Source organism: Notolabrus celidotus, chromosome 13 (assembly GCF_009762535.1).
Source record: "Notolabrus celidotus isolate fNotCel1 chromosome 13, fNotCel1.pri, whole genome shotgun sequence".
NCBI lineage: Eukaryota > Metazoa > Chordata > Actinopteri > Labriformes > Labridae > Notolabrus > Notolabrus celidotus.
Window position 1 is genome coordinate 27,202,085 of NC_048284.1, and position 7,266 is coordinate 27,209,350.

Here is a 7,266-nt window from a genome sequence, read left to right on the forward strand (position 1 = left end):
TACTACTACTACTAGTGTTTTAGCATCATTTTTATTTTTTATATTATTCTATCTTATTTTATGTTATTTTATTTTTATTTAATTTTATTGATTTCATTGTAATGATTTGATTTTTAAGTATTTCACATTATTTTTCTTTATCTTGTTTTAGACTTGTATCATTTTACCTATTGCTATTATTTCCTGCCACTCTGTTTTTTTTTGAAGCACCTGGCTTGAATGTATGAAAGGTGCTGTATCAATGAAAATAAGATGAGAGTTGAGTCGAGTACTAACCTGGCTTGAATGTATGAAAGGTGCTATATTAATGAAAATAAGATGAGAGTTGAGTCGAGTACTAAGTTAACCAAAAGTAAGTGGATGACGTCACTGAGACTACGTCCATGTTTTATGCAGTCCAATATGAAGATTTGCTGACATGTTCATGTGGGTGACTACTCACATGTTGCTAACTCTGCCTTGTTCATGTGAACACGCTCAAAGACATCCTGGGTTGATTCATCAAGTTGATAACCAGCTTGCTGAAACTACTCAGTGTGATCTCCTTCATCAGGGTAGTGAAGCCAGATAATCATAAACTAACACAGGTATTTAAAACTTGCTTTTATGCTCCAGGCAGAGAGAGGGGGGGATGGCTAGAGACAAATAAACAGGGAGACAGATGGACAAGAGGAGACAATAATTCAGACTTATGGTTAGGATGCCGTAATTGAAGTGGAAATATGTCTCAAATTTGCAATAACACTAAGATGATGATTATATAAGTTTGACTTAAAAAAATTAGAGCTTTAGCAGTGGGACTGAAGCAGGTCCATGGCAGCAGGAGGGCTGCAACAACAATCCTTAGTCTGTCTGAATTTGCAGTATAGAGATAAATGCCTGCTTGATCTGTTTTTTTTTCCCCAATTTCTCTCCTGAGTTCTAAAGGCAAGTCTAACACCAGAAGAGACAGCTTTAAGTGAGTAAGAGAGTCCTCTGGCCCCTCTGCTCAACAGCAGGCTTATAGACAAATCTCAGGGGACCATCATGTTATTTAACAAGCACTCAGCTTGACCAGAGAGGAAGGGAAGAAGGATGGATGAAGAGAGAGAGAGAGTCTGAATAGAGGAGTGAGTCAGAGGGAGGAGCATTTGTACTTTCAGTCAGTGGTGGCACGCAGGCAGGCAGCTTAGAGCTCCCGTCAAGCTTGCTCCAAGACACAATAAAACTTTAATGAAGTTATGCTGCTGCTGCACGGTAATGCACAGTCTCAGGGGCCTCGCAGATAGGGATTGGCTGGAGAGCGCCTGAAGGTGCACGTTTCAACTGTCACTCAGCTAACACGATGAAACAACAGAGAAGTGAGCCGTGGTCACATAGTTTAAATGTGCTGCTTTTGGCAGACCCTGAAGTCAAAGTTTGTGTTTCCAGGTGAAGCCAAAGATGACAAAAGTGTCATGTCTGATTTGTCTCCATCTTGATACAATCGACGAGCTCATCAGCTGCTGGTTGAATAATTTAGTGAGGGAGAGAGGAGAAGGACATTGAACTGTTAACCTCTGTGCTCTGCAGAGATCCTGGAGCTGTGAGCCAAACCTTCAACGGAGGGGTAGACAGAAGAGCAGACGAAGAGGAGAGCTGGAAAACAATAAGAAAGAGAGAGAGAGAGAGAGAGAGAGAGAGAGAGGGGGGTGTTTACATTTTTAAGAGAAAGGGACAAGGCAACAAAGTGTTAGAGACTACTCTAATAAGAACAACAACAGAGAACTGGTTAGTTGTTCAAAAAACAAAAACAACTAAAGTTATGTCCAAAGTTTCTTGGCAAGATATCAGAATTAATCCTGCTCTGAACAGAAAAGTACCCGTTTGTTTGGCTGCAACATTAATGACTATTACATCGACCCTTTAATCTCTCTCCTCATTTTGTGTTAATTAGGACAGAAGAAAAGAACAAACACTTAGCAACCTCTCATTTATGGCTAACTGTTGATGTCTTTTGTTTAGAGGTGGTACCAGAGGATTTGGGCCCATAGAAAAATAACACATTAGACTCCACCACTTTGGTTTATGTACAGATAGTGTCTGTATTTAGCCAGACTGCTTCTAATTGAATTGTATTTATTTTTATTTACATATTTGTTGAAAGAGGTGACAAATATTGGATGGTCACGTGTGGATTTCCCCATTTAAGCTCCTGTGAAGGAATTTCAGTCAAATGTATCACAGGCTGTTCATCACTTTATCTGACATCAACCTTGAAGCAGTTTCAAACGTTGAAAATAACTAGATAGAAATAGTCAATCCTGCAGCTCATGTTCTTGTTTGATCATAAAGATTCATCAACATTAATTTGAAGTTGTTAACCTGCTAAAATCTCCTCATAGGAGCTTTAAGATGTTGTGTCTAGATGGTGTAGCCCTCAAAGCTCTTTCTAGTAGGTTCTTCCTGCTTGATTCTGCCCACTAACTATTTGGCCTCCATCTTTGTCAAAGAACACCTTGGTCTCTGCATTTGTATACATTTCAATGAGACTGGAAAATAGTGTCTTTCAAAAAGATGATGCATCTTCTTTTAAAAGACAGCGAGACGCATTACTTACAAATTGTAGTTACAATTTGCAACCAACATTAGACAGCACAACCACTTTGTATTGAAGCATACAGTCCAGTCTCCATGAATACTTCACATAGCAGACATGACAAAGATACATTACCATACCAGTTATTCAACATGAAGTTATAAAACCTAAATGCCAATGAATCCTTTTCTCTTGAGAAGGAGAGAAGAAGGTTTTACATTATCACAGTCCATTATAAGTGAAAGGTATACAGGGGAGCACGACGTGAGGAACCTGAATGCTTTATGTAAGGGTGTCGGGATTCTATTTCCCATAACTACCTGCTAACCATAAATTATCCGGCTTATTACCTGGCAAACACGTAAAAAAAACTAAAATAGTTCCAGTGATTTCACTGCAGTTAGCATTCCATGATGATGGATTCTTATCTACCTGTTTTGGTCGATTTAACATGAAACTGTCCTCATTCAGCTCTCCTTCTCTGAGCTCTGCGGTTCACACACCTTTAAAAATTAAACAAATGTCACAACTTTGAACCCTGCTGCTATCATCACCACCGCTCATGGATTAAGTTTCTTTTTAGCGAGCTAAAGTTTCATTCACCTGCTTCACTCGTTGCTGGGATTGCTGGATCCAATATGGAAGTGTTATTTCGCCTGCCAATTTAGCATGCTAACCAAAACTAGCGTTTTAGCCACATTGTTTTGATGCTCACAGAAGCTAACGGTTTAACCTCACCTTACAGTCTATGGTGTCAACAAGCAGAAGCAAAACATGACATCACTTTTTTCCACTGATTGATTTGACATGACGTTTGATCAGTTTGCATCTGGTGTTGCTCATGTTAGTGAAAGTTAATAACTGTGGTCAAAGGGTTGTCAAAGGGTTTTGACCAATCAGAATCAAGCTTCTTACAAAGCTGGAACATAAGAAGGAAGTCGGGTAATAAAAAAGGATAATGTGTTGTGACCAGGTGGTTAGGTAAAATAGAAACAAGCATAGAACAACCACCTGCTCACTATGCATTATCCTGCTTATTACCCGTTTTCAAACCAGACATATACAAAATATTAATTAAAGATGATTTTATTAATTTCAAAGTGATGAATTGAAACAGCTGAAAAAAATTGTCTGTGATTCGACAGTCAGTAACGCTGCTGTGGCAACAGATTCTTCCAGCCTTCTGCCAGGACGAGTTGACATTAGATTGAATATTACGTTTCACGGTCAAACTAAAACATTACCCCTGTTATTTGTTAGAATTAACATTAAACTAAACATTACTGCTGAAGGTAAGGTGAGATGAGGTGAACAGGAATATTGATGTTGACATTTCTGTTTTCATTTAGCTCTCCTTCTTCTCAGGGCTTTGATGTTGTCACAGCTTTAAACATAAATGAAGCAAATGTCAAAATTTCTGACGTTGTTGTTACCATTCCCTCTTATGGTTTAAGTTTAAGTGACTCACTAGCTCTGCTGCCATTGCCTGGATAGCAGGACAGGATGTTGCTCCTTTTCCCCCTCTCAGAGATGGTTGGAGTCAAGCAGTTCCTCAGGCTGCTCTCACATCTGTGCAGGTCACAATGTTAACCAATTAAGGAAGCTAACAGAAGCTGATATTTGTCACATTTTCAACAGGCAGAGGTGAAATGTGCTGGACTCCTTTACCCGGATTGTCTGATCTGACGAGTGATCAGGTTGTCCCTGCTGTCGCTTCTGCTGCTGAGAATTAATCACTGTTGTTGTGGGGGTTTGTTCATCTGAATCAAGTATTTAACACAGCCGGGTAATAAAGCACAGGCTCTGCACAGATGACAGGATCTAGGACAAGATTTTTGGTGTCTGAAGTGCTCTGGTTTCCCTGTTGTATGAGTTTTGGCAGCTCATGTTTGGGCTTTGGCTGTATGCAGGGAAAGTCTGTGTGGGGAGGAAAAGAAGCAGAACATATTGGCTTTGATGCAATCCCAAAACCAATCCACTGTCACCTTATGATGGCTTAGCTCTAATATTAAACATCATCTGCTCGGAAGTGCAGCTAACAATCCAGTCCAGGATATTATCTCTGGACCTGAACTTAATTCTAGCATCTCAAGTTGCAAATAAGACTGTGAACAATGACTGTATGGAAGAAAGTCTGAGCCAAGATGTCCTTTATCATTTACTGGAATAACAGGCCGACTAACCAGGAGGCCCCACACATCGGCCCTTGTTCCCAGAGGTTGCTGGGCTAAAGCTAAACAACTATTGCCTGTATACTTACAATCATTCTGACAAAATACTCAAGACAAAATAAAGTTTACTTCCATGCAAATACTTCTGGCAACCAATCAGAAAATTGCTCTTGAAGATTAAAAAAAAATCAAGACATTAACCTAAAAGAAACTACCAGTGAATATCCACTCAACAGTTTAGCCTAAATATAGCACATCATGCACAGTTGATCTATCCAGAATATGTTCCATAGTGCTTCTACCACATACCCTTGGAAAGATGTGTGGAGAGACCAGCATCTGAAAGTCTTGGTCAGCATTTTCCTCCTGTCCATTATTCTAACTCTCCCTTTGTCTTCACCTGTCTTCCACTCTCTGAGCCCTGTCCATTTTCTGTCTTCAGTTAAAGTATTCTTGGCTCATACTCAGAGGTCACCTCTTGATCTGTTTGTTCAAGCTGACTAACCATTGATCCATCTCCCTCCTTCTCCCTCTCTCTTTCTTCACTCCCTTCCTTCAATTCCTCTGGGCCCACAAAAGATTGTCAGTCAGCTTGCAGCCCGCTCTGAAGACACACAATCGCCTTAAATGTCGAGGCTCTGATCCTGGGCCAGAAGTCAGGGCAAATGAGCTTCTACACTCAACAGAAAGTCTCAGATGTTCACTTGTTGGAGAGTAAAAGGCATTTTTTACACTGGGTTAGAGCTGGGTTAATGGATTTTAAAAGTCCGAACTTTAACCATGTTTCAGCTATTCCTCTCATAAAAGAGTAAACTGTTAAATATATCCCATCATAACAGGTATTGATTTTACCAGAATTTATGAGACATGCTGAAATGTTGCGTCCTTGCTCCAGCCCGTGTTAAATGTGCAGGTATCAGAGTGATACCATGCTCTTACTTTACTGACACTTGAATGTGTTACTTGCAAGGTAGGCTATGTCGTGTCTTAACAGCCCGTGATGTGCAGATGTAGAATGAACCTCGTGACACTGGCCAGCTTGAATAGTAATTCGATTTATTACAATCAAACAGCATCAGCATCAGTAACAAGCATCGCGACTGCTTGGAGGACGACCGGGCCAGATGAAGTCGCCTCTCTTCTGTCTCCACGTTCTGTCTTAAATACTATGAAGGTGTACTCAAATTAGAATGAGGGTGTCCTTCAAACATACACAAATATGGACTCTTCAACACAAGTTTTAAGTTAGCTGCTATTTGACTCCATTTACGAATGCCTTGTTCTAAGTATTGACAAAGACGTCAACTGTCACTGTCAATCATAGATTTGCCTATGTCAAAGGTGATCTTTTTTAGGCCCTTCCTAGAGACTTCTGGAGCCTACTATTGTAACTCATTCTTGTGGGCCCCTGGACTTATTTTAAACAACACAGACTAGCAAAATATACTTAATCTTATGTGGTTGAATATCAGATACTTCAGCTACTACTGTATCTTTTTCCCTCCTTTTCTCCAGCCTGTGTCAGCAGATAGCTACACACCTGAACCATGGTTCTGCTGAAGGTTTTTGCCTTCTGCTGTTTTTTACTGCCTGTAATGGGTGGAGCCGCACAGTGGTAATGTCTTCCCAGCCACACTCTCACCTCAGTTTTTCCAACATTAGTTTCAACACCATTGGTTCCATTTAGTAGTTTATTTTCTTATATTTGATCTAACATTGTTTAAATTAAGCACATCTTTACACTGTAAGATTATGAACACATTTCTGGTATTATAATCATTGTTTCTTTTGTCTGAGTTACCTGGCTGTGGTGGAATGGCACTTCCTTGGTTGAACAAAAGGTGTGTCCAAGAGTGGGAAGCACTTTTATGCTGAAGCCAGCTGAGTGGAGCAGACCATGGGCTCTGATGTCATGGGGGGGTTTAGGCTTAGTAAGTATTACTTTGAATTCAGTTTAATTAAGTGTCCATTTTGTTTACCCCTCAAGTTAAACTGGGTTTGGCCCAACCATTATTCCCTTTTTGTCTCATTGTGGAAGATGTAGGGATCTCTGGTCCACACTCCAGCATAGTAGGTGGCAGAATGCAGCAGTTGCCACCAGATATTAAACAAAGCAAAATAAAACAAGAACAAGAACAAGAACAAGATTGTGCAAGGTCTGGTTGTTTAGTTCACACCTTAGATTTTGTTGTGTTTATTTAAATTATGTTAAGTTGACCTCTTTTAAAGGCCTAGTTCTTATAATTTTGGTTTGTGAATTTGGTTTTCATATTTTGGGTAAAACAAAAATTCACTTTTCTTACCCTAACACTGCCACTGTCACCAAGTGACCTCATGATGAGATCTGCTGGATAACTGTGAATAATACTCTTTACAAACACTTATGTCAGTGTAAGTGTGCACTATTCTGTTAGCACTTTCCTTTGCCATTAGAAAGACGTGTCACTTACATGTTCAAATTAAACCACTGAAAACATTCGAAGTAGAGGGTACATGTACACTGACTTTGATGTCTGAGTTGTAATTTCGTTAAATAAG

At 39.8% G+C, this 7,266-nt stretch overlaps 1 long non-coding RNA gene across 1 annotated transcript; it reads right to left on the reverse strand.

Moving 5' to 3' along the window:
* Nucleotides 1–3,631: 3,631 nt before the first annotated feature.
* Nucleotides 3,632–6,568, reverse strand: LOC117824213. Its single transcript, XR_004633546.1, has 3 exons — nt 6,530–6,568; nt 4,226–4,474; nt 3,632–4,126 (listed from the first exon to the last, which is right to left on the reverse strand). It is a non-coding gene; the product is annotated as an uncharacterized LOC117824213 (long non-coding RNA).
* Nucleotides 6,569–7,266: the final 698 nt, after the last annotated feature.